Below are 26,756 nucleotides of genomic sequence, written 5' to 3' on the forward strand. Positions count from 1 at the left end.
TACATATGAGAGCAAGAATCACTATATTTAATCATCAAAACCTCCTTTGATCCAGAGATCATAGGCATCTTATTTATTGTGAATCCAGGTCAAATTTATTCTATCAGTACCACCTGTGGTAGACAAGTCCAATCACTGATTACCTTCTCAGGAATAAATATTTTAGCTGTATTTAATTTAGAGCTAATTTCAAGCAATTTAATGGAGAGGTAGTCTAGCAATTTATTTTACAAAAAATATACTGCTATCAGATTAAAATATGAACAGTATGTTTGGTGTGACCAGCAAAATGTGGAAACTTGTCTGAATTTTAAGCCAACCAAAGTTCTTGGGACTTCAGATCCAGGGTTTTGGTTCAAGTCTCATTCCCAGTCAATAATAATTCTGAAGGCAAATAGTATAATGCTGATGCCATGAAAAGCCTTGTGGGTTATCAAAGCTAGAATGCTGGTCGTTATCATTTGCTCCTCATGTCAGCAGGTCATTATGATACAGTAAATAAAACATGGATTTTAACAAGAAAATTACCAATTCAGCTTGCTCTATGAACAATACAATGTATTTTAGCTTTTTTATGTCAGCTCCTCTATGATCAGATCATTCTTTCATTAATCAATAGAAGAGTCTCACCAACTTCCATGGCAGCTAGATCAGGCCTGTAGGGAAGCCTCTTGGTCATTAGGCCCAGGGCCTCAAATTTATTTAGGCACCTAACTTGAATTGTTTCTGGTGCCTAAATACCTTTGAAGATCTGGGCCTTAGCTTGGCTCAGACAAAGATACTCTTATGAATAAAGTGTTAGCAAATGAAGCAATCATAATGACTGATTTTAAAAGTGCAAGATAGCTCTGTAAAGTATGCATGCCTAAATTATGGGGGTACTTATTGCAGACCTAGCAGCCCTTGCTCCCTTCCAATTGTTACAACCTGAACCTATCTAATTCGTAATTCGTGATGCTGAGTCAGGAAATCTCCATGCAGTGACTGGTTGTGGTATTCTGAAGTACAATCCTCATATGGAGGGCTGTGCAAATCTACTCGGTTTGGTTCATCTGAATTTCAGTGAACCCTATCAGCAGCTTCAGATCACACACTGTCCAGATTATAGTTTCATTTTGAGATGGAGGCTAATATAAAAAAGGTGGAAAAACAATCAATTTTAATATAAATGATGAAACTCACCTGTGTTCCTCCCTGCACACAAGCCCTGTCTCCATTCTATTCCCTGCCCTTCTTTTACCCTATATTCAGTTATGTTTTGAATGCAGACCTAGTAGTCTTCTACATCCTTCGAATTCCAAGGTGTTTTCCTAGTGGATAGAGCACTGAACTCAGGAGACCTGGTTGTCAGTGAGCGGCATCAAACCTGAGATCTCTGGAGCTTAGTGCATGAGCCTCTACTGCATGAGCTAAAAGCCACACGGCTCCTACCTAAGGCTGTAGCAGACTCATTAATCTCTAAATAGACTCAATGCCACTAGAGTGGGACAGATCACCACACGCAAGAGGTATGTGAGTTACACTTGGACAAGTCAGTTTGACTCTGTGCAGAAGTTTTTTTCCTATTGATCAAGCACTTTGAGATGCACTGAAGAAAAGCATTCTATCAGAGTTAGGTTTATATTGATTTAATATACATATTTCTACATTCCCACTTTGTGGGGACTATATTGTCCATAACCTCCCCTTACTGTCGCAGTAAGATTGGGAGAACTGTCCCCATATCCATTAAGTAGTATCCACCCTCTTACCTATTTTGCAGGAAAAACTGCTGTTCTTATCATTGCTGTCATTACTCTGCCCTTTGCCCAACTCTCGGGGTGAAATCTCTGTTTTCACTGAGTTATGAAGATGCCCAAGTTACAAGAGTAGGTATTGCAGGCCTGGTAGCCCTGCCATTGGTAACAAATAAAGGGTGCACTAAGGTTGCAGGAGGAGAAGGAATTTCTACTATACATAAACTAACCATAGTCTACAATGGCTATTGCTATTCTATTCCATTCACTTAATATGTATTTTGTGCACCCTGTGATCCATCAGATAGAAAGGGTCAGACAATCCCAAATGAAGGTACAAAGTCAATCCAGATCATTTTAACAAAGCAAAATTTCTACATAGGTTTAAACACTGCTGTAATGAATCTAATGGTCAGTGAAGGCTGGTGTTAATGTGTGAACAGAGAGGAAGGGAGCACTGGACAACACAAACTCCCATGTTGCTCCTTGTGCTGTTATGGAAATTACTACATTAATGACAAAGCAATACTAGCACTGAGATGTGGACTTCTATTTCGTTTCGCCTTTGCCATTTAAACTTTTAATTACTTCAGGTTCTTTTCTGAGGACTTATATTCTGTATATCCACTTTCTAGGATCCCCTTTTCTGATCCAGCACCTTGGGAATCAATGTTTATTATGGGAGGCAGGGGGAGAAGGATAAGCACAGAAACACATCTCTTTCAGATTGGAGCCTTATGGAGAATATAATTAGCATTCAAATTAATCCATTTTGTCTATTTACTCAATTGTTCAAGGGAGAAAAACAGGTTTTCTAAAAATAAGGCTGAAAGCTGAAATGTAAAACAGCATTTTTCATTAAGATTTTAAAAAGAAAAAGGGTTCTCAGCAACTCATAAGTAGGGAAGTTAGACCAGTGTGGTCATTTATCTTTTGTTGAATGCAGCGGTTTATCAGCTCCTTTTTGCTCTCTCTTTTTTCCCCTTTTTTTTCCAACAAATCAACCTCTCTGAGGTATTCAGCGAGCCAGTGATAAAATAACTTTTGTTCTGCTATTTATCTTTAGGGGCACATTTCTCCATATCAACTTTATTCTCCTCTTCACTTACACCATTCTTTTCTGACTATTTATACTGCTACTAAAAGACACAATTGTGAAAAACCTGGCTGGGTAGCTCTGCAGGGGCTAGTGGGAACAGTTTTGTTTGGCTTTGAACCAGGTGAGTTCACTCTAACATGTCCTAAGTTTCTTTGAAATATGAATTTGTTTTTTTCCAAACAAACCATCACCTCAATGCAAAACTCAGTCAAACTATCATGTGTCACCCATTGTCCTTTCAAAATGATGAATTTGACCATAAATTGCCCTGTGTTTATTAAAAACTTGATGAATTTTGCCTAGAACTGAGCTCAGGTTAACATATTTCCCAAAGAAAGGGCTCATGACTTCAACTTTGTTTCAAAACCAAGTTTGTTCTTCATAGTTCTGGACTTTGAGGTGAACATTTTAAATGCTGCCAACATTTAACTCAGTTCTAAAATAACTGGCCTTTTTGAATAATGTGCTACGAGTTACATGTTTGAAGACTGTCTGTTGGGGACAGATTGTTCACAAGGAGAAAAGCTTTTCCCACTACTGTATCACCTGCAAAGGGACTAATTAAAATTTGATCCTTTCCTGCCTGCCTCTGAATAGCAGGACTGTTTCTGTCTGGTGCTATTCATGATGCTACCCTTCCTAGGAACAGCAGGAGGGAGGGAGGAAGAGCATTCAGCTCAATGAAGTACAGTAATAATCTAAGGAGGGTCACCGTGCAAGCTGGAGCTCAGTAAGAACTCTAGGAAATGTTGTTCTTCCCTGAGGTAGAACCTCCTGGACGTCTTAGGCATGCAGAGTGCCTGCCTAGAAGCATTTGGATTCTTTTCCTCCATGGAAAACATAATATTGGTGGAAAATTGAAATCTGAAATATTTTGATTCTGAAACACTAGTGCAGTTGTAACAGTGACAGACCATGGTCGTCTGCAGGGAGGACCAAACCAGGGACCTCTGAAGCTTAGTGCATGAGCTAAAAGCTAACTGGCTGTTAGCTGAGGCTGTAGAGCAGACTCATTTTATCTGTCTCTCGAAGTGGTTTCAGTGCCACTAGATAGGAAGAACACCACACTCAGGAGGTGTGTGGGTTACACAGTGATTCATAGGAGTTACAATTTGGGTCCCCCATGAGTCCATTCCCTGATCTCTGATCAGATCCACTTAGTCACTTCCACAGCACTGTTTTCCTGTTCCCCACCTTCATAGAGAGCCCTTAGGAAGATCTTGTGAAGTTAGAATCCAAAAGAAAGGAGGAGGTGGAGCTTAACGTCAGGAAGTGAGTGGTCCCACACTGGTGAATGCTGCCCAGTCCCTAAGGAGTGCTATTGAGCCATGGGCCCTACTGAGATACCATGAAAAGCTGATACATCTTAAGGATGAAATACGTGTCCCCTAGAGCTCATTGCCTGATGGAGATCCCCTTTTTCAAGTGCAGCCACAATGGTCAGTGTGATTCTACCATGAAGCAGTGGAGCAAGTAAACACCAGGAACACAGATCTCGTTCAAACACTAAGAGTGTCTGTCTGGATGGTCATGGCTAGTTGCCAGCCCCCTGGAGTTAATGGGACTTGTGGGGTGGACTCCATAATTGTTTCGGGGGGGGGAAGCATACTCTGCCCTGCAATGGAACAATTGGAGAGAAACCTGTAGGGCTACTTTGGGCAGACATTTGTTTATAAGGATGATAAGGCTGTGTAGTCTGTGCTTCACAGTCTCCCCAAAATGACAGGCTGTTTTCCCAACTCAACTACCTACAAACCTCACTTAGTATGTCTATAACAAGTCTTCTATTTACATTGGGTTCTGATGGAAACATACTGCATCACTGACCAGCAGCTGTAGTCATAGAATAAATGTTGTGTGTGTTTGATTTTTTGGGCGGGGAAGGAGCTGTATATTTGCGAAATGCTGGTGGATGGTGGAAATTTTGTTACCTAAAACAACATAGCCACTAATAATAATTTGGGTAGAACTGAATCAATGTGAAAGTGCAGTAGATGTTTGAGCAGAGAATTGCTTGTTTTTTTTCCCTCCATAAGTAAATTTTATTTCCCCACTTGTAAAGCCACTCCCTCTGTCTTCAACTCCAGTTGTGATAGTAGAAAATGACATAGGATTATACTTTTTCATTTGGCTCTTTGTTATATTCTTTGGCAATTCTGTTACATTAGTTTGTGCTGTTGCACCAGGGTCTTATCTAGTCTTCTCTGTTATTCAATACTGATATAATGTATGATGCCACATAAATCATTCAGTCTTTTTGTGACTCTTATGCACATGATAAATCACTCTGGTTGACAGTTTCTCCCAGTTCAGGCAAAGATGGAGCAGACTGCTGCTCTGTTTTATTGATAACCAACGTTGGATGGAGGGCTGCCTGCAGCCCAACTTGGTTGAAACTGAAATAGTACTAACAATTCGTTCTAAATGTAAACTCGTTACTGAAAATATATGGATTTTAACCCCTCTTTCTGCTAGGGAGAAGGACAGACATTTACTGCTTCAGAGTTGAAGGAAAATTTGAATTTCAAAACATTCAAATGGTTTGAGTTTGTGGTGTGATATGAGAGTATTTTGCAGGTGTTTATAGGATTTGAAAGGTTTACAGAGGTGGAGTTGGAGAAGGGGTTGTGAATATCTGATTCTTGCAGTTTTTGTGGGAGTTGCCATTCTGAATAATTGGAAAGAAGAATATGAGAAACCAAAAGTGTTTGGAAAGGTTTCTTTAACACAAGAACTGAGCTAGTCAACCAGAGAGTGGCAGCACCACTTGCCCAATGAATAAAGCTTGTTACATAGTGATGACTTGACATTGCATATATAGTTTTGTATTGTGACATATCTTGACACTAGACACTGATGCAACATCATGATGAAATAATCACAGAACATGAGGTAATTTTTTGGCTGTGTGACTTCCAAAGATGGTTTAGAGGAAAAAACCATCAAAATAATTTTTAGAATTTAAAATAATATTGCTTTGTTCAAAATTTGTCACAGAATTTCAGTGTTTTTTTAATTAATGTAAGTGAGGTCTGAATAAGCTCTCTCCTGACAGCTAGTGTTGAGCTGTGGGGGGAAAGGCTTCAGGAATAGACTGTGTTTACATGAACACACCTACTCTGTCTAGGTATGCAGCAGACAGAGTTGTGTTGCCAAAGTGATCAGTTTTGGTTGGTGTTGGGTAATCACAAATCAAAGACAAGGTAGGCCCATTACTCTCTCTCTCTCTGTGTGTGTGTGTGTGTGTGTGTGTGTGTGTGTGTGTGTGTGTGTGTGTGTGTAAGGGGGAAACAATAACAGAAAATGTGGAAATGGCAGAAGTGCTAAATGCCTTCTTTCAGTTTTCACCAAAAAGTTTAGTAATGATCAGACATCTAATATAGCGAATGCCTGTGAAAATGAGGTAGCATCTGAGGTTAAATAGGGAAGAACAAGTTAAAAAATATTTAGACAAGCTGATGTCATACATCCTAGAATACTTAAGGAGCTGAGGTGATATCTGACCCATTATCGATTATCTTAGAAAACTTGTGGAAGATGGGAGAGATTCCAGAAGAGTGAAAGAGAGACATTCTATAAAAGTGAATAAAGGACAACCCGACAAATTACAGACCAGTCCTCTGAACTTCAGTACCCAAAAGATAATGGAGGAAATCAAGCAATTAGTTTGCAAACAACTAGAAAATAAGGTGATAAGTAACAGTCAGTATGGATTTGTCAAGAACAAATTGTATCAAACCAACAGAATAGCTTTCTTTAACAGGATAACAAGCCTCGTGGATAGAGCGGATGCAATAGATGTGGTATATCTTGACTTTAGTAAGGCTTTTGATACCGTCTCATATGACCTTCTCATAAACAAACAAGGGAAATGCAACCTAGATGGAGCTACTATAAGGTGGGTGAGAGTAGTTATCAGTAGTTCACAAGCTGGAAGAGCATATCAAGTGGAGTCCCACAAGGATCAGTTCTGGGTCCAGTTCTGTCAAATATCTTGATCAACAATTTAGATAATGGCATAGAGTAAACATATAAAGTTTGCAGATAATACCAAGCAATTGCTTTGGAGATAGGATTAAAATTCAAAATGATCTGGACAAACTGGAGAAATGGTCTGAAACTGGATGAAATTCAACAAGGACAAATGCAAAGCACTCCACTTAAGAACCAATGAGCAGCACACATACAAAATAGGGAATTACTGCCTAGGAAGGAATACTACAGAAAGGAATATGTGGATCACAAGCTAAATGTGAGCCAACTGTGTAACACTTGCAAAAAAAAAAAAAAAAAAAGCCAACATAATTCTGGGATGTAGTAGCAGGAGTGTCATAAGTATGACATGAGAAGTATTTCTTCTGCTCTACTCTGCATTGATTGGGCCTCAACTGGAGTATTGTGTTCAGTTCTGTGCACCACACTTCAGGAAAGATGTGGACAAATTGGAGAAAGTCCAGAGAACAGCAACAAAAATGATTAGAGCTAGAAAACATGACCTATGAGGGGAGATTAGAAAAAAATTAGTTTGTTTAGTTTGGAGAGGAGAAGACATAACAGTTTTCAAGTACATAACAGGTTGCTACAAAGAGGAGAATGGAAAATTATTCTTTTTAGCCTCTGAGGATAGGCCAAGAAACAATGGGCTTAAATTGCAGCAAGGAAGGTTTAGGTTGGACATTAGGAAAAACTTCCTAATTGTTGGGGTTAGCTAAACACTGGAACAAATTGCCTATGGAGGTTGTGGCATCTGCATCATTGGAGATTTTTTTTTTTAACACCTGTCAGGAATGGTCCGTTATTACTTAGTCCTGCATTGAGTGCAGGGGACTGGACTAGATGACTTATTGAGGTCGCTTCCAGTCCTGCTCTTCTATGATTCAATATTTTATATAAAATTATATAGTATATTATATAGGCTAACAATGTCCTACCAGAGACTTTTCTCCTCTCTCTCCATAGATCCATTGTTAGACACCGAAGCCTCTTGTGTCAAACAGGTCCTAGCATGGATACCATACATATTTTGGAAGCCTCAACATACATCTTAATTTCTGACAGCTTCCTATAGGCTTTCTTTATGTAGGTATAGAGAATACAGCCATTTCACTTCAGTGAAATTTTAAGTTATAAAATTTATCATGAATATAAAGTATTCTATTTGCTATAAAGTAGCTATTTGCTACTTTTCTTAAATTAGATCCACAAACACCTTTTTCAATCATACTGGTAGTTACAGCAATAAAGCAATTTACATTTTTGTTTATATCTGCTTGTGAAAACTGATTTTTAATCTTTTAGTACAATTCCATTTTTATATAGAAAGTGCTTTGCAACATCAGTCTAATAGCTTTTCAGACAGTATTTCTCCCTTTTGCCTAACCTCAAAGCATTATGGGACTCTCATTCAGTTTGGTCAATAAAAACTGAAAATGTTTATTTTTGTAGAACTTTTTTTTATGGGGGAAACCAGATCCATTTCCTGACCAGCTCTGGTACTTTGAGAGTTGTGTATAAGGCCCTAAAGAGCCACATCACTTCTGATTTGCAGACCAAATTTCACTTAAAAAAAAAAAAAAAGAGCTCAAAAATAAAACCCCAAATCCCAGGCTTTTCTCCTTGCCCCAGAAGTTGGGCTCCCATTGAGCTCCAACAGGTGGTGCTGAGAAGCTGTTGCTGGCTGGGTTGGTAGATGTGATTCCCACCTTTCCTCTGCCTGCCTTCTCCCCTCTATTTTTGCTGAATCTTAGATTGGAGGAGAAATTGAGATAAAGGTGGGTAATGATTCTCTGACAGAGAAAGGGAAGAGAGCATCACAGTTACCTGCCCTGTCCACCTGGCCAGTCAGCTAAGAAAGCACAGAAGTAGTGAGAATGGGCCAAGAAACTGGAAAAGCCCAGAATGCTGAAGTGTCTGGGCAAAAGCCGGTGGTTATGAAGGCCTATTTGGGAGCCAAAGAGAGAGAACTAAAAATGTCTGTCTCTGTCCAGTGGCTGTAACAAATCCCTATTTATATTCACTGCAATGGAGTCCTATCTCTTTATGAACATAAAGATTACCCCCTCAACTTTTTTTTATTTTAATGAATATTACGGTAATAGCCACATGGGTGGGCATGGCAGAAATTGGGTCAGGGATATGAGCTAACCATAGGCAGCGAGCCTCACAGAGGAGCAGAAAGGAGCAGAAAGCAGAATGAGGTCATTCATTGGAGGAAACAAGAGAAGCATTTTAAAGCTTTTAGGGATATTAAGAAATAAGGAATTTCAACAGGCATTCATGCACCTATAAAGATTTATGCAGCACCAACCACTATAATAAATTACATATAGCTGTTTAAACACTAACATGTCAGTCAGCTGCAGAGATACTGACTGTAATTCAAATAAGAATGAGAATAAATGTACGGATTTCAGCATAGTGACCTACTCAGTCTCTCTCTGACAGCAGAGGAAGATTCCTTTCTAAAACCTCTCTACTACTTATAGGCCATGTTCAAAAGAAATTGTAGGTATTCATGCCAGAAGGCTGAAAATAGTGGTCAAGTACTAAACTGAGCTACTTGGAGAGAAGGTCAGCCTCCAGCATAATGGCAAGAAAGAAAAACAGTAGCTTCTGACATGGGAATTGCAACCCTGCACAGAGAATGCGGTGTTTGTGTAAATCATTAAACCTCATTTCCTCTTAGATTTTCAGGGTATTAAGTTAAGAAGGTAATCAGAACTACTTGACTCACCCAAAGTATATGATGTACAGATATAGTAGGCAATTACCTACCTTAGCCAGGAACCTTTGAATATTTCCTTGTCCAAAGCTACCTGAAGTTGTTTCACACATTTTTGTTGTTGTGTCAAATGTAGGAAAAAAGCACAAAATATGGACAGAGGCAATACTGTAATTTTATAGTCAGACTTGTTTAATAAAATCATAGCCCATCTTTGTGACATCAAAAAGCCATAATATATCAATGGGCCATCAGAATGATAGGTTATCTTTATTAGAATGCTTCAATGTCAGATTATGTGAGTTTTCTAAGACTTGTGGTTAAAATGACTTCAATTTAAACACCAACTCTAAGTGTGTCTACACTCCATTTTTAATTATTTTCACCATTTCAAGTATTTCTTACACTGTTATTAAACTAATAAATGTTTTAGTAGTTTTAAAATATATCCAGACTTAAGGAACAGTGTTGGATCCATATATTATAAAACAATAACAAAAGAGTTGACAAGCAGTGAGTTAAATAGAAATTTCCCCTCAGGGTTCCAGTGAAATAATAAACCAATCAAACTCTGTTCTTGTGTTAGATGATATCACCCTGTCTAAAACCCCTAGGTGAAATCATTTCCTTGCAAATCGCTGCAGCTCATCCATTATGCTGAAGAAATATGATTTTAAAAGGGAGAAATATAAAGGGCTATATACTTCGCTCCATCCATTGATATGAGTTCAAGTCCCTGGGCAAACCTAGGGCCCAGCCTTTGTAAACACTTGAAGATTTTGAAAAACTAATGAAAAGTATATAACATAATGGAATACGGAAAATAAAACTACCCAAAAAACAAAGAGGTTATAGTCGGGGGGGGGGGGGAACTGATGGTACTCTTACAACAAGTGTTGATGATAACATCCACACTAAATGTTCTGCTAATGATGATTTTTTTCCATGGGTTTAGGATGGAGTAATGATTGAGTGGTAAGACTTAAAGTTTCTCTCTATACAGTATTGAAGCTAAAAAATCATGGTATGGTTCAATAGTGGGCACTGAATGTGGGTGTGCCAGTCTTAGAATTACTAGTCTGAGCAGTATAGTTTGTGTAGATAGGAGTGTACTGGCCTTTTTAAGGCTGGTAGGGGAAGTCTATGGGTCCATCACTATTGTGATGGGTTATCCCCAAGAGTGCAAGTTTGCACTCACACCAACATCCACAGGCAGGGACCACACCCAGCTGTGTTCATGAATGCTCTGGCCAACATTAGAGAGACTACAGCAAAATACTCCTCACCTTCCTGCCCTAGGACCTATCAAGATTATTACAATTACTCAGTTCGCTCCTCCCTCAATATGGAGAGGAATCTGCACAAAACCTTTAACTGAGCTGTGAGATGTTTTTTTCAAATGCTTCACTCAACCCATACTATTGTAGGTAAAATATAAAACAGATTTATTAACTACAGAAAGATAGTTTTTAAGTGATAACAAACAGATCAAAGCAGATTACTTAGCAAATAAACAAAGGACAGTCTAAGCTTAATATACTACACAGGATTTGAATCAAACAGTGTCTTATCTCACCCTGTTAGATAGTATAAACAGTCCACAAAGGTTTTCTGCAAAGACAGGCTTCCTTCTTTCCTGCCTGGGAACAGCACTTCCCCCAGTTCAGTCTTTGTTCCTCAGGTGTTTCCAGAATTAAGCAGTGTCTCACCCAGTTAGATAGTACAAAAAGGTTAGCTTTTGCACACACAGGCAGGTTTCCCTCTTTCCAGCCTGCTCTCCCCCCCACCCTCCAGTTCAGTCTTTGTTCGTTGGGTGTTTTCAGGTGTTCTCTTGTGTGGGGAGTGTCACTTCCCCCTTTTATATCTTCTTCCCACTTGCTGGAAAGCTCTTCTGCTGTGACCAAGATCAAACAGTTCCCATTGTGTGATGCTATCTCTGAGAGGTTTCTATTGTACATAGTTCCTGGGGTAATCCTTGTGAGTGTGTATAGTCCCTCAGTAGACCATCAACATTGTTTGGTCTTTCTATTGTTGTACCTGAAAGGCTGCTTGTTGTTGTTCCCAACCTCACAACATGTTTCAGTAACACATACATAGCAAAACTTCATAACTTCATATACAATGATAGCACATACAATTTAACAGGATATAAATGTTCAACAGATTAAGACTTTTAGAATATCTCACATGGCATACTTTGTACAAAACATATAATTATATCACCATGGTGAATATGGGGTGAGAAGTGTCTTTTTGAGGGCACAGAGTATCGCAACTATCTCATTCCAGAGTTTTCTTCGAGGACTGTACTTCAACGACATGAAGTAAACTCCATTCGTCTGTGATTTGGGGGTTGGAATGGGAACTGAGAAGCTTGTTAGTTTTGAAATTTGTTACGGCATCCTCTGAAATTAGGGGAAAGATTTTTGGGGAAAAAACTCTGAGAGGAGAAAGACTGTGTGTTGGACCAGAACTTCACATGTGTAGTATCTCTTTCATTTGCTTCAGAGGCCACCAGTGAGGGTGCCAATTAGTTCCTAATGTGGTGGTGGTGCTTTGTGAGAAGAACATTTGTGTTCTGAATTCCTGGAATCACTTAGTCACGATATGATAAAACTTATTTTTAGTCACCAGCAACCTTAGCTTGTTTTGAACTAGTGAACTAAAGGTAAGAGTCTCTAGCTCCACTTCCTTGCCTCTAAACTATTCTGAGATTTTTCTCTTCAGCCCACTATATGGCAACTGAAGGAGTCTTTCTTCTTTGAAATGAGATGTTTATCAGTCTTGTGAAGCTCAGTGTGACTGGCTCCATGTAAAACATCTACAAGTTCTTTGCTATGTGCACAGGGCACTATTTTTTTTTAAAGGTTTAGGTTAGTTTTGTGAGTGATAATATGTGGCAACAACCACACCACACAAGAAAAGCTTCCTGATTGTGAGCAATATGTTTCTCTTTGAACTGACACACACATACAGTGCTTCATAAAAGAATTTAATATTCTTTCAAGATTTGATAAGGATTATTGAAAGGCTATCTGCTTTCTGAAACTTTGGGTGCTCTTTATTAAATTCATGAGAGATAATGCTGTGTTCCTGATAACCTATGTTAGTATTTGTTCCAAAGTTTAATTTCCTAATGATTTCTGAGAACATCAAGAAAAGGCTGCACAACTGGAATAATTTCCTTTCAGAGCACTGTCAACTATAGCTCTAAGTCTGGGCCAGAGTGTAGCAGTGATGTTACCACCTTCCATAGGGGGTAGTGTGGAATCACTGTCCTCCAGGAAGAGCATTCGAGAAATTGTGCCTCAACAGACACAATCTTTCTGGAGCTGCTCTGCTTAGAGGATGAAGAATGTGCTCCAGCTAGTAAGGTATGGAGTGCTAGCCTGCTCCATGGAATGGTGAGGGAAAGCAAGACTGCCTTCCTCACACTCTTTAAAGCTGATACCAGAGACAGAGAGCAAGAGGGAGCAGTCCTGGTGTTTCCCAGAAGGTAAAGAAGTGGAACGTTCCTTGTTCGCCTTTGTGTATCCTTCATAGCTAAGTAAGTGCCACTTCTAATCCAGCCTTAAAATTATATCTACATAACTATAGTCCTAATGGCAGTTCTGGATCCATTAATAACTGGCTACTGCCTTTTCTACTGAGCCTTTTCTTTTTTCTATGATAAGAGCATTTAGTACCTCGTGTAGTAGTTGGGAGTGCTCAGAATCTTGCAGGACTGGGCCCTGGGGGTATGTCTACACTGCAGCTGGGAGCCTAGCTCAGTTCAAGTCAGCGCCCTGAAAATAGCCGTGTCAATGTTGCATCACTGATGGAGACCCGTAGCCCCCTGACACCCTGAGTCTGAGCTTGGGTGGCTAGCTCAAGTTTCCACTGGTGCTGCAACACCCACACTATTTTTAGTGGGCTAGCTCAAGCTGAGTGAGTCTGTCTACCCAGGCTGAAAGGCACGCTCCCTGCTGCAGTGTAGACTTATCTTAGGTGACTAAGGTTGAAAATTAAAACTTGTCCAATATTGGGGGAATCCTTGATATCTTGTGAATATTATGGCTCTTTCATATATGTAAAACTTTAAAGCAAATCTTCATGGTTCAGTCAAGTGTAGTGTTGGATGTCTATCAACCAGTGACTTAAAGGAACAGTTCTGAAGTCCTAATACTCAGTATCAAAAATGGATCCTTCCAAATGAAATTGGAGCCTATCTGTTTGTGTGTGTGTGATAATTAGTTTGTAAATGCTCAGTGAAGTCAAAAAAAGCCCAAATTATCAACATTGGACTGGTTTTGTTGAAAATATACTACTTTATTTCTCCAAATGAGGAACTGCTTCATGCCTTTGTTTTGTTTTAAAGCTTAATAGAATTTAAAGTATATTAGACAAAGATCTCCCCTTCTAGGAGTCTGTCTAGTGAATTTTCATTCTTTTCAATTGTCATACATCTTGCCACCTCATAAATGATTCACAGGGTGCCCAAAGGTGTAGTTAAGGAAGGGGCAAACTGATGTCATGAATGCATGTTTGTTTAAAGCTCTATTAATAATGAATGGGCTCCCCTGTAGGGTACAGAATACAATACTTCAAGCTAATGAATGGAGACATTAAACTTCAGTCTGCTTTTACTTAGATAATATTTTTTGTTTGTCCCTTTTCACAGATCTTTTTTAATAATGGCATAAAAAGGGTCTGATTCTGTAGCCCTTACTCATTTGAGTAGTCCTATTCAAGTAAAAGGGATTAAATTAACACTTCCGTTTGTAAATTATGTAAATCTTCCTGCATATCGTGTTTAACGATGGAAGGTGCTTGCACAACACAGTGACTTGTGCTTCTTTGATCCTGGGGTTCTCTGGGTGCTAGTTCAGTCTCCAGTGTAATTTAGAACAGATCTAGTTTTGAAGGCTGCCAACAGCTCTAAGGGGACATTTCAACAGACAGCAATTGCAGAGGCTGAGAAGAGGATTCTCCAGTGGCTGCACCTATGGGGTTTAGGGCAGCAACTGGGCTCCCTTTTTTTCTTTTCAAATTTTCAAAAATGTCATGCATTTGATGAATTCCTGTTTGCTTTCCTCATGAAACATTTAAGTTCTACCATTACAAATTTTGTATTTGTAGTTTCCTCTCCCACGTGCAACTGCATGGAGATTTATGTTGAGGTTTTTAGCCACCCTGTTAATGTTTCTGAAGTCTTTCCTGTATGCAACGCCCTACCTTTTATCCTGAGGGGTTCAATATCTTCTCTCATAAAGCCCAGCTTCTGCCTTAATGCTTAACATTTTGAACAGCTCTTTCTAGAATATGTTTATCAATCATATTCTATAAAGCACCTGCTTCAATGTATTTATTGTTAACTAGGGTTTTATTTGTGACTTCTGCAGATATTCAATCTTCAGTTAACATTAATCTTCAACTCTTCAAACTCTGCTTTATGAATGCAGTGAAGAAGCTTGGCCTAATAGAATATCTGATAAAAACTAAAAGCAAAATTAGTTTGCTAGACTTTAAGATGTTAATACTGATCTATTTTTATCAGATAATATTTGGACACAAGTGAAGAACTGATGCATTTCTTGGGGATATATAATTTTTTTGTTTGAATTCAGATTTAATGATTTTTTTTTGTAATTTCATACACAGAAGCCTAAACAGAGAGCCTAAAATTTCTGTTGTTCTTTCTCTGATTTTTGCAGCCAACAAATGTATCAGAAATCTTCATTTCAACTTACTCTCATTCTTAAGCAGAATTTTAGAAGGTTTAGCTTTCAGTTCTTTTTTGCGTTTCATTCCTAGTCATGTATCCATAATGGCTTTTATTCTAATGAAGCTTTTGAGTTCCATAACAGGAATCATAATATAGTATCATAGAGCACTTGTTCTAATGTAATTTAGCATTATTTAATATTTGTCACACAGAGGATAGTCATTGGGGTCTAATCCAGCATGTTGCTGAGCAGCTCCAACAAATTGCTGAGCATCTCCAGCACCCTAAAAGAACCATTTGGCATATAACAGGACTGGGCCATTGGTGCTTCGGGAGAGGGTGGGCATTCCAGGCTTAAGCAGTATCATGGAAGAGGGCTCAAAAATCAGAATAGGAGAAATACCTAAAAGATGTATTTTAGAAAAATGGTTAGTGAGGAGTGTCATCTAAAGAAGTGTAAACAGTGGGAAGAGAGCAGAAGAATTACCACAGTGGAAGCAGAATCCATCTCTCCAACATGAGGGATTGCATGAGAACAATAGCTAACTAATGAGACAGGTTATACTGTATATGAAGGAGACTGCTGCAGCCTTTTCTTTTTCCCTCTTGGCTGTCAGAAAGCGCTTGGTGGATACTTTGTATCTGAAGATAGTATCATAAAAAATAATGAAAGAAACAAACATTGGGATGGAAAGCTCAAAATATAACTAGAGTCAAATAGAGTAAATCACAGAGAACAGTAATATCGTATAGGAAACTCTTGAATGTATAACACGTATTAGATACAAGTTTAGAGATTAGATATAGGAATTTAAATAATTTAAAGACCTAGCTATAGATTAGTAGGGGAAGCATACGTCTTGTAAATTTGAAAGTTATAATTACATGATTTATTATTTAATATGTTCAAATCTAAACAACAATTTTCAAGACTAGCACTACAAAAGCAAGAGAGGAACCAGACACAAATTCAGAATGGATAAATTCCATATATTTTCTTTTACCTGGCTAAGGTTTAAGGATGAGGGAGAATGGCAGGGGAAGGAGAAGGGGAGGGGAGGGAACTTTCCTCTGAAGGTTCATTGATTTACGAAATTTTGGGAAAGAACTGTATAAAAATACCACGCAGAAGAAGTGTCAGAAAAAACAGAAGGCAGGTACAATCTGATTTGGAATGATCTTACTTTAGAACAGGAATTCCGGAAGCCATCACATTTAAAAACCTAGAGTAGCTACTTAATAAGCAGTATTTTTCACTTAAGTACTTGTCATCTGAGGATCTCAAATCACTTTACAAGATCAATATATTTCAGAGACAGATGTGAGCATTTTTGACCATGTTAAAATATAGTCCCACCGTCCCTACATAACCACAAGGTCTACAAGGCCTGTCTGAGGAATTCAGGAAGGTTAATGAAATGATTCTTTGGGACCTGCCAAACATCACTAACTCTGTGTGTGCACATGGGTGCACATGTGCATGTACAGGAGGGGAATTTTTAGGTCTCTCTAGTCTCCCACTGCAGGAGAAGTAGTGCTAGTGGAGTCCATGTATATTAACATTTTCCAAGAGGCTTTCTTAAAATAAGCTTCGGATCTGGGCATGATTAAAGGCTGTTTGTGCATTGTGGTGAATTTTAATGCCTTATAGAAATTTTACTTATTGGTCATAAAAACTCTCCTTTGCACTACCATTAAAAACAATTTATAGATGGAGGATAAAAGACGAAAGTACTATATGGCTTAACCAAGTCCAAAATGGCAGTTGGTGTCAGAGCAGGGTTAGAATAATACCTCTGACACAAACTCCCACGCTAGCCTTTCTCTGATTTGCCTATCCTGGTGGCTAGAGGTAATCCTGTCTCCTCAGAAGACAAGCTGACACTGGTTCAGGCATCTGGGTGGAAGGGAGTTTTCATCAATGCTGTCAACAGGTCTCTGAATAGTATGCCCCTAACAGCAGTGAACTTGCATAGGACCCTGCTAAAGGTCAAAGGGCTTGTGTTCCTGGTGTTCACTGACCCTTAAGGCCATGTCATAAATCACAGAAGGGAGGACCATGAACAATTTTTTTTAATGCGAAATGACTGACTCATCTTCAAGTCGGACGCTAGGTTATAATTATTTATTGTTTTTTACATTTTCAAGCATTTTTTCAAGGAAATAGGCTAGAAACTTGCTTTTTTTTTAAATGAAAACTGACATTTGCTGTGGTATTTCCAAATCCCTCACATCATGCAGAGTCAGTAGTCATGGGTTTAGTGAGTCTGCTTGTGCTGCTATGACTTTTTATGTGACCTTTGGGTGAAATTCATGTGCAAAGGTCTAGCACAAGACCTATGCACCAGCTGAGCCCTGTATAAGAACTATTTTGGTTCTGGTCCTCACCCACAGTAGGGAATTCTACCCTTCCTGAGAACATGCTAACTGAAAGGAACAGTAGCAAATGCTACTGACAACAAACTGAATTATAAGCAAATATTTCAGACAAAGTGCATTAGAAATTTGTAATTGGGTTTTCTCCAGAAATCTGATTCAAAGGCTTATACTAATGCAATCAGGGAATAGGAACATGACCTCTGCATCCAATCACAAAAGCTCTGATTGTGAATACCCAAAGCAGCATGCAGAGTAAGCAGTTTGCGAGCAATATATAAGCTGAAATATATATACACATAAAACATTCTTGGAATAATTCTGAAAAGCAAACTACTGGAAATCATGACACTTGTGGAAAACTTTTAAGGTGAATAAAAAGCTAAATATGATCAAGTTGTTCTCTCCGAACAATAAGTATCATTATTCTCCTGTTACAAATAGGAGGCACAGAAAGATGATGTGACACTAGGGTCACACAGCAAATAAATGACCAAGCCAGGACTAGAACTAATGTCTTGACTCCCGGTCCCTCACCTTAATCTCTAGACACATTGCGTTTGTAGGAAGCTAATTAGAAGATGCATGTTATCATTATACACCAGAAATCTAATAAAATTACTGATGTCGAGGCCTAGTATGTTATTTTTAAGTATTTCTAGTAAAAATAAGTGTGTTATTTTTAAGATGTTGAATTTATCTTTTAGTTAATCATATAGAAAGATCTGTGAGTTTAAGTGGTGTCTGCCTTCCTACCTCTCCTTTATTATTATTCTCGTAAGAAGACTATTCATAACCCCTTAACAATCCACTACATCACAGGTGGCCTTCATAAAAAAGAAATAGAAAAGGTGCAGAAAACTGCACAATTCAGTTACTTGGGGAATCAGTCTCCTATTCTTTTTTAAGAATAAAGATGTTTTTTCTGCCTTTCTGTATAACTATGAAATGCTCTCAAAGGGAGTGGGAAGGATGGATGCTTAAAGATCATTTGTGTTTGTGTCAAATGTAAAAAAGAAGTGAAGTAAACTAAAGTGAAGATATGGTCAGACCCATTTATGCTCAATTTCTTTACATGCAGTAGATTATATATACAAGAGATGACTGAAGACAGAAATAGAAGCAACTGGAATATATATTTCTAAAAGGATTTCATAATAAGTGTGAGTTCCCATTGCTAACTTATCCCAGGAGATCTAGAGAGACTGAGACATTGCTGAAATTCCATATTTTCACTCTTGATTTGTACTTCTGCTTACATGTGTTTTGCTTGCATATCTCTCTTTTAAAATCAATATTGTACTGACTAAGCTTTAACTTTACAAACATGAGCACACAAGTAAGGATTACAAATACATCAGAGTATGCAGTTATTCTGGCCATATCTTATTTTGTCCTGGGCATGCTCCCTACACTAAAATGGCATTATAGTGCTGCTACACTGACTTTACACCACACAGAATTCACTCCATAACAGAAGAATATCCAGTTGCCTGATTTATGATTTCTTTGTGCTTGTGTAGTTGCAGAGGGACTTTATTGGGGCAAATGGGCTGGTCCATAACTCCTAAGGAAAGGAAACAAGAGACTTCAGGGTTTAATAATTTTTTATTTTTAGTGTGTCCCAGATAAATCTTGCAATAATAAATGGAGAAGTTTAAATAAAGCTCACCTATCTAAGGTAGTGATGGGCACTATTTAATGCCTATAAGAACAATCTTATCAGAGGCCAAGTACTGAGGGGAGGTGAAGCTCAGATTACTTTAATAAAAGCCTGTGTCTGTTCTTGTGTATTTTTTCCTTCCTCATCCATAATCTTTATTTCATCTTCTTCCTGTAGCCATGTCTCCTTACCTACTTTGTACCTTGTCATCTTTTCTGTGCAAAATGGGAGTAAAACATTAACATGTGATTTGTCCTTCATTTTTACACATGCATGAAATGACTGCACAAGCCAAGGAGAATCGGGCCTTTTGTAGGGCAAATCTGACTAGGCCTTGCTGTAACATTCCTTACTAGTAATACATGTGATTAATATTATAGTTGCATTCAAAGACCCTAACTGGGATCAGGACACACTTGCACAGCCACAGCCCTGGTCCTTTATCCATCACCACACTCGCTATTTATCCTCCACACCCAACAGTATAGAAGCTGCTTGGAGTGGTTAGATATTTAGACACCACAGAGAGTATTGTGTAAATGCTGTGATTACAGAGTTTGCATGGCTTTTCAGCAGAAGCAGAAAGCCAAAGCACAAGATGATACATAGAATCTTCCCTGTTCCCTCTGCAGATTTCCTGTGTCTTTTCTTTCTGCCACACAATGAAACGTGGCAGAAGCAGTTAGCCATATGTTAGCTTAACGTCTAAAGAAAAAAACCTACTTCATTAAACGTGTCAGGGTCCTCAATATGTCTCTAGTGTACAATTAGCAAAGGGGTATTCTGTGGCTTATTTAATACTGAGTGCTATTATTTTATTTCCTTGTTATCTAGCTTGCTGAACTGCACTTGTTACCCAACAGATGACTGCATCAATAAATGGATGTGAAATATCATTTGTGATGGCACAAAGTAATGAAATACAAAAGTTGTAATTTCCCAATTTACATAACATACACAGAATTCAAATAAGAATTTAAAGATTTGGCATCCTTTTTTTCAAAAGTGAAAATTTATCAAGAGATTAATGTTTATTAGTCAATAAGGAACAAATGCAGATTTTTTCCCCTCCAATTTTGCATTCTTGTCAAAATCAGCATCTGTCTCCCAGTTAGTTGCTGTAAAATCTCCTGGCAAATGCACAAATATGTTGAACAGGGTTCTAAATTAACAAACAGCATATGTCCAAAGTGTGGTGCAATTTACTCTACAGTTCTTTGGCTCTCTATATCTCTCACAGTTTAACAGGCTCACTATGGTGACCTTACAATGCAATTAAAGCCAGTTTCCCATATTGGATCTTCTATATTTCATTGTATATAATGTTAAGCTCTCCCTCATAAACATAGCAAGAGGAGGCGTGGCATAAAATGAGTTTAGTATACAGGAGGTATATCATTTTTGTTAGTCCTTCAAACTGTTGGATGACCAAATAACAGTTTTGTTGGTGCATGGGGAAAGAAAAGATTTGGTAATAAAGTAGCCCATTGCACATGAATAAAATTTAAGTGTGGTCTTGTAATACTAGATAGATTAATAAATATTAATTGTTCAATATGGATTACAAAAAAGTCAACAGAAATACCTGATTCTTTTAACATACTTTTTCAACTTAGCAAAATATATGAAATTGTAGGGCTAAAATGGATAGAGGAGTGGGGATGACATTTGTTCTTTCCTGGACTGGTAAGATAGGCCAGAGCTGGCTTATTCTCTGAAGCAGGAGAGTTTATACTTGGATATACACACACATTTTGTTCTATCAGATGTAATCGTAGATGTTTTCACTATCTATATAAAATATCCTTGTCTGCATACTGCTAAGCTTTTAACATCAATGATATCTTGTGGCAACAAATTCTACATTTTAATTATGTGTGGAATAAAAAATTAATCAGGTGTAAACATGCAACTTTTTTTAGTTTCACTGGATGTCCCCTTATTATTGTATCATCAGATGGTAAATAAAAGCACTGAATTATTTTTTTTCTATGCCATGCAATAATTTATATATCCCATGTCTCTAAACTAAACAGGCCTTCATTGGTTTTATTTTTTGTTTTGTTTTTCATTCTCACTTCCAATGTAAATCTCTCCATGTCTTTCATTGTTTTTTCTTGTCCCTCTCTAGAGCTTTATTTCTGCTGTACTATATTCGTTCTAAGAAAGGATGACCAGAAGTTAATGTGTTGCGCGTAGCTGAGGGGTTACCATAGTAGCATTACAATATTTTCAGTAACATCTCCTAACTTTTTTACCATTATTTTGCCCTGAACATAATTTTTCATTGAGCTGTCCATGGTGATGTCCTTATCTCTTCCCTGGTTATAGTTACATTAGTATCCAGTGAGTAATGTATAAAAACAGTTCAGAATTATTCCTTCCAAAGTGCATTGTATTGCATTTGTCAACACTCGATTTAATTTTTCATTATGTTGTCCAATTTGCTAGCTTTGTTAACTCCTGCTGGACTTCCTCATTGTCTTGGATAGTCAAAACTGAAGAAACCTATTTTGTATCATCTGCAAATTTGGCCATACCACTATTTTCTACCTTTTACAGATCATTGATGAGGGGTCCTTGCCAGAGTAAAAACTGACCTACTGTTTTTTTTAAACATAATTTCTAATCTATTACTTCACTTTACCTACTAAATTGCTTCAATAAACTCTTCAGCTCAAGGGCTTTTTGAACTTCCAAGTTCATTCTATCTGGCAGCTTTCTTTTTCTTGCTATTTTGTTGACAAGCTCAAAGAATTCTGCCTCATTGGAAAGCACTTGTTTTCCTTTACAGAAGCCATCTTGGTTTAACCCCATGCTATCTTAGTCTTCTAGCTGTTTAATAGATTCTGTCATTTAATTACCAATGTAAATGGTGTCCCGTGTACTCCGGGAAGGCTAACTGGTCCATAATTCCCAGGATTACCCTTAACCCCACAATTTTTGCTGCCCTATAATCTTCCAGGATAGTAGGTGATTACAATGAGAGACTGAATGGGCAGCAAAGAATCCTGTGGCACCTTATAGACTAACAGATGTTTTGGAGCATGAGCTTTCGTGGGTGAATACCCACTTTCGTTGTGTCTGACGAAGTGGGTATCCACCCACGAAAGCTCATGCTCCAAAACGTCTGTTAGTCTATAAGGTGCCACAGGACTCTTTGCTGCTTTTACAGATCCAGACTAACACGGCTACCCCTCTGATACTAGACTGAATGGGGCAATTCTTGAGCTGGTGTAAATGGTCATAGCATCACTGAAGTCAATCTCTTTAGCAGCTCAGCCACTTCATTCTTAAATTATCTCAGAGCCTTTGAATATGCTAGTGACTTGTTGCTGTTTAGCATATTGATTTTATTCTAGTACTTTCTCTAGAACCACAGTTACTGATAGTGCCTCATCAGTGGATTCTCCAGCACTGACAATATTTAAATCAAGTTTAGATGGTTTTTTTTCTAAAAGATCTGCTCCAGGAATTATTTTGGGGAAGTTCTATCATCTGTATTATACAGGAAGTCAAACTAGATGACCACAATGGTCTCATTCTGGCTTTGGACTCTATGAATCTTTATTACCTGGAAGTGTATGTGAGACATGTCCTCAGTGGTAAAAACTGGCACAGAAGTCATGTAGTGCTTCTGCAATGTCCTCTTCCTCTTAATTTCTGTACTCTGTAGCAGCTCACTGCCCCTACTGATCATTCCACAGTTTTTCTGCTTTGAGTTTCTTTTAACTTTCCCAGATTTGAACTACTTGTGCTGAAAATTAATACTAGTTGTCTCTTCTGGCTGATTTTATTTATTTATTTATTTATTTATTTTATTTATTTGGTTAAAGTTTCAGCTACATGGTTTAGTCATTTCAAAGAGTAGGAAAAAATAGTCCTGTGGGAAAATACTATGTGATCATGCAATTAAAGACTGTATCATGACTCGTAAACACAAGAGGGTTGAATTAAGATTGCATAAACAACTTTAATATAGGCATTTCCTAAGTCCGAGTGCTTGGCTTTGCAACCTTATTGTAGGTTTTATGTACTCAATATTAATATCAATTTTAAATGGTAATGCACAAAGAATCAAAGGGAACCAAGAGCTATTAATAGGAATATAGATATATGGCCATATAATGGTGTGAGAGAAGATGAGGGTAAGAGATAGATATACTGAACACTATACAGAGATGCTATCTTAATACAGATTTTTGGCATCTTCTACCATCAGAAATCAGTGAGTAAAAATCAGTAAAGTCTAGAAGGAAGTTGCAACTTATGAAGTCCATTTTTAGGATGATTTAAATGACTTAGGCACTCAGATCCAGATTACATTTAATGATACTCTTAAAAATAATAATACTGAACACTTATGTAGCTCTTTAAATCTACATCTGGGAATAAAAAAAAATGTTTGGCCTGCCAAGTAGATATGTGCCAAATATAGTGGTTAGTAGGCGTAAAATATGCATTCAGGTGATTGCTCGCCCTTTGGGAATCTGTCTTCCAAAGGACTTTTTCTCCCTTCACAACAAACCATAAAAGATATGTTAAGAGCTATTGTGTATAACATTGAAGGGCTTGAGAGTCTGAATTTTGAGAACAAGTTCTAACTTGTAGAGAGTTCAGTCAGCCACAGCATGGAAGAAGTCTATTATCCTATGGTGCTGTTGCTCCCAAAGCCATTAGGGTGAAACCAACCTGCTGTGTCTACCCCTACGTTTCCCAAGCTAGTTGATAAAGTATATTGTGGTAAACAGCTAGAATTATCCAAGCCTGTGACTTTTAGTGAAAACTCACTGGCATTGCCTAATAAGATAGGGATGACTTTGGCCCCATATAATTAATCTATGGCTCCCCCTACACCATGCAAAAGAGAAGCTCAGCTGCTTACACAGCACCATCCCTTTCCCTTAATAGCAACCCCTCTGTAGGTCCTGGGATTTTCTCATGGGGGGATGAGGCTAGTAATGGGTGGGCTGGGCGACCAGGCCAGGGCTGGAGTATGTGTGTTACAAGTCATGAGTCTTCCTCCTTTCTCCCTCTATCCCCTCAGAAATTATTGAGGAAGTGAAAATGCAAAAGAAAACCCTAGCTCTGCCTATCTGTTCTATAGGTATTATTATTATTTGTATTGTAGATGTGCCTAGGATTCCATCATGTATCTGGGCCTGACTTTGCTTTGTTCAAACACAGAACAAAGAGATGGTCCCTGTACTGAAAGACTACACGTAGAAACAACAAACAAGAGGTTGGTCATGGCTTCTAGTTTGCAGGGAGAAAATCTCATCCCTGACTGAACTGGAGTGGAATTTTGCAAAAAGGTTCCCCATAGATACTTTTTCACCTTGTGCTCTGCACTATGTTATATTATAAGTGGGTTCAAAAAAGAATTTGATAAATTCATGGAGGATAGATCTGTTAGCCAAGATGGTCAGGGATGCAACCACATGCTCAGGATGTCCTAAACCTCTGACTGCCAGAAGTGAGAACTGGAAAACCAGGGACTGATTATTCAAAAAGTGCCATGATCTGTTTGTTCCCTCTGAAGCATCTGGCACCAGCCACTGTCAGAAGACTTTGTCGATAGACTTTGGTCTGACCATTCTTATGTCATGTTTCTTCTGTAAGGAAAGGTGATCGAGTCTGTAATACTTTAAAATACTACACATTGCTGAACTTATAGCATGATTCTGCAATCCTTACTCACACAAGTAATTTTTTTATCTATGGGAGTAAACTCAATGGGCTACTCATCAATAGGACTATTGCAGCTGAAATTACATGAGTATGTAAGGTTTAGTCACATAGTGAAGTTTGCAGGATTGGTTTTTAATTTTACAGTTGGCAAAGCATATGGAAGAAAGATAAATTTGCACATAAATGTAGACTAAATTTCATAATCATACAAATTATTTTTCCAGGTCCTAGCTCTAGTCTGAAGAATGAATATGAGGAAGCTTGAAGTATACACAGCCAGTTGATAAGATTTAATTTACAATTGCTCCTATTATATTATCTTTACAAGTACAAAATGTCTTTATAATGATTATAAAATAAGATGTCAAATAATGCTCACGTTTTTAAAATTAATTGTTCAAAGTCCAAACCCATTTAATGTTTGTTTCCTGGTAAGGAAAATCATGCTGCCTTTTTTTGTTAAATAATTTTTAATAAAGTGAACAGCTTATAAATGTACATATTAAGGAAGTATGTAACAAACTGAAATATGAGTTGAGCACGGCTGAACAAGAAAAATACTTTCCAGGAGTAGATTATTTCCTACCTACACTATGCAGTGTTATATCTGTAGTTAAAAAATGGATCATTTATTCTTCACCTATTTCTTTTCAGGTGGCAGCATTTTTCTTTAGAAAAGTGAACATGAAACGTGATTTGTGAAATCTGTGCTGTAAGGATAGTATAACCACTGTCACCAATTTGCCACCTATTTCTCCTAAACTTAGGATCTTCTCCAAGCATACAGATATCCTATTGTTTTTTTCCTTTATTTTATTTTATTTTTTACATATGCAAAAGAGCAAATATCACAAGGAATGTCACCCCTGCGTATACACATCAGATTGAACATTAATGCTTTGCCAAGTTAAACTTAAAAACAGTTGGCTAATGTTATATAGTCCCAGATCAACGTATTTTCCCTTGGAATGCTTCAGGTCTTGTTCAGATAAACTCCCTTTGACACATACTAGCTACCACGAGTTGTGATCCAAATCTGAACAAGGATCACATCTTAATCCCCTAAAACAAATTAAGAAACAAAACAGCAGTTGTTCCAGTTATCAGCTTCTTAAGAGTCTCCTTGATTCCCTTTACAGATGTCAGCATCTTGGAACTTTTAGTTTCCAAATCTTGCATCTTCTTTGAGCCCCAAATGTATTGAAATGAAGACACTCAGCTGATGATTAGTTACTGAATTATCCTCTTTCATGTCCTATTTCTCAGTTTGTTACATTTCTTTCAACCTCACTCCATGATCCTGAAAATGCTTCAGCACAAAATAAATGTTATTGTTTTGAATAATCCCATAGAACTGAGTGTACATGACTAAATTTTCTCACGTGCTAAAGTGTTTGAAGGATCAGACTTTCAAATTACATAAGAAATACTCCCAAATATAGTTCAGCTATACATAAGTAGGCTTGGCAGAATTAATTTTTAATTTTTGTTTAAATTTGATGGATAGTATCAATGTTTATTTTTAAGCATCTTTTCTCTTTTTATTGTTACATTTTCAATTATGGGAACTTATGTGGTGGTCAGACAATAATTATTTAAGGACAGTAGACATTGAGATTCAAAAGGCTAAAGCTTTATAACCATTAACACAAACTGTCAACAACATGTTAAAATATACAAATTAAATATCCCTAAATCAGACTCTCAGTTCTCAAGCACCATTTTGATTTCTTTGCTATTCTGTACATTTTGATTATCAATGGAAA

Source organism: Gopherus flavomarginatus, chromosome 3, assembly GCF_025201925.1.
Source record: "Gopherus flavomarginatus isolate rGopFla2 chromosome 3, rGopFla2.mat.asm, whole genome shotgun sequence".
Taxonomy (NCBI): Eukaryota; Metazoa; Chordata; order Testudines; family Testudinidae; genus Gopherus; species Gopherus flavomarginatus.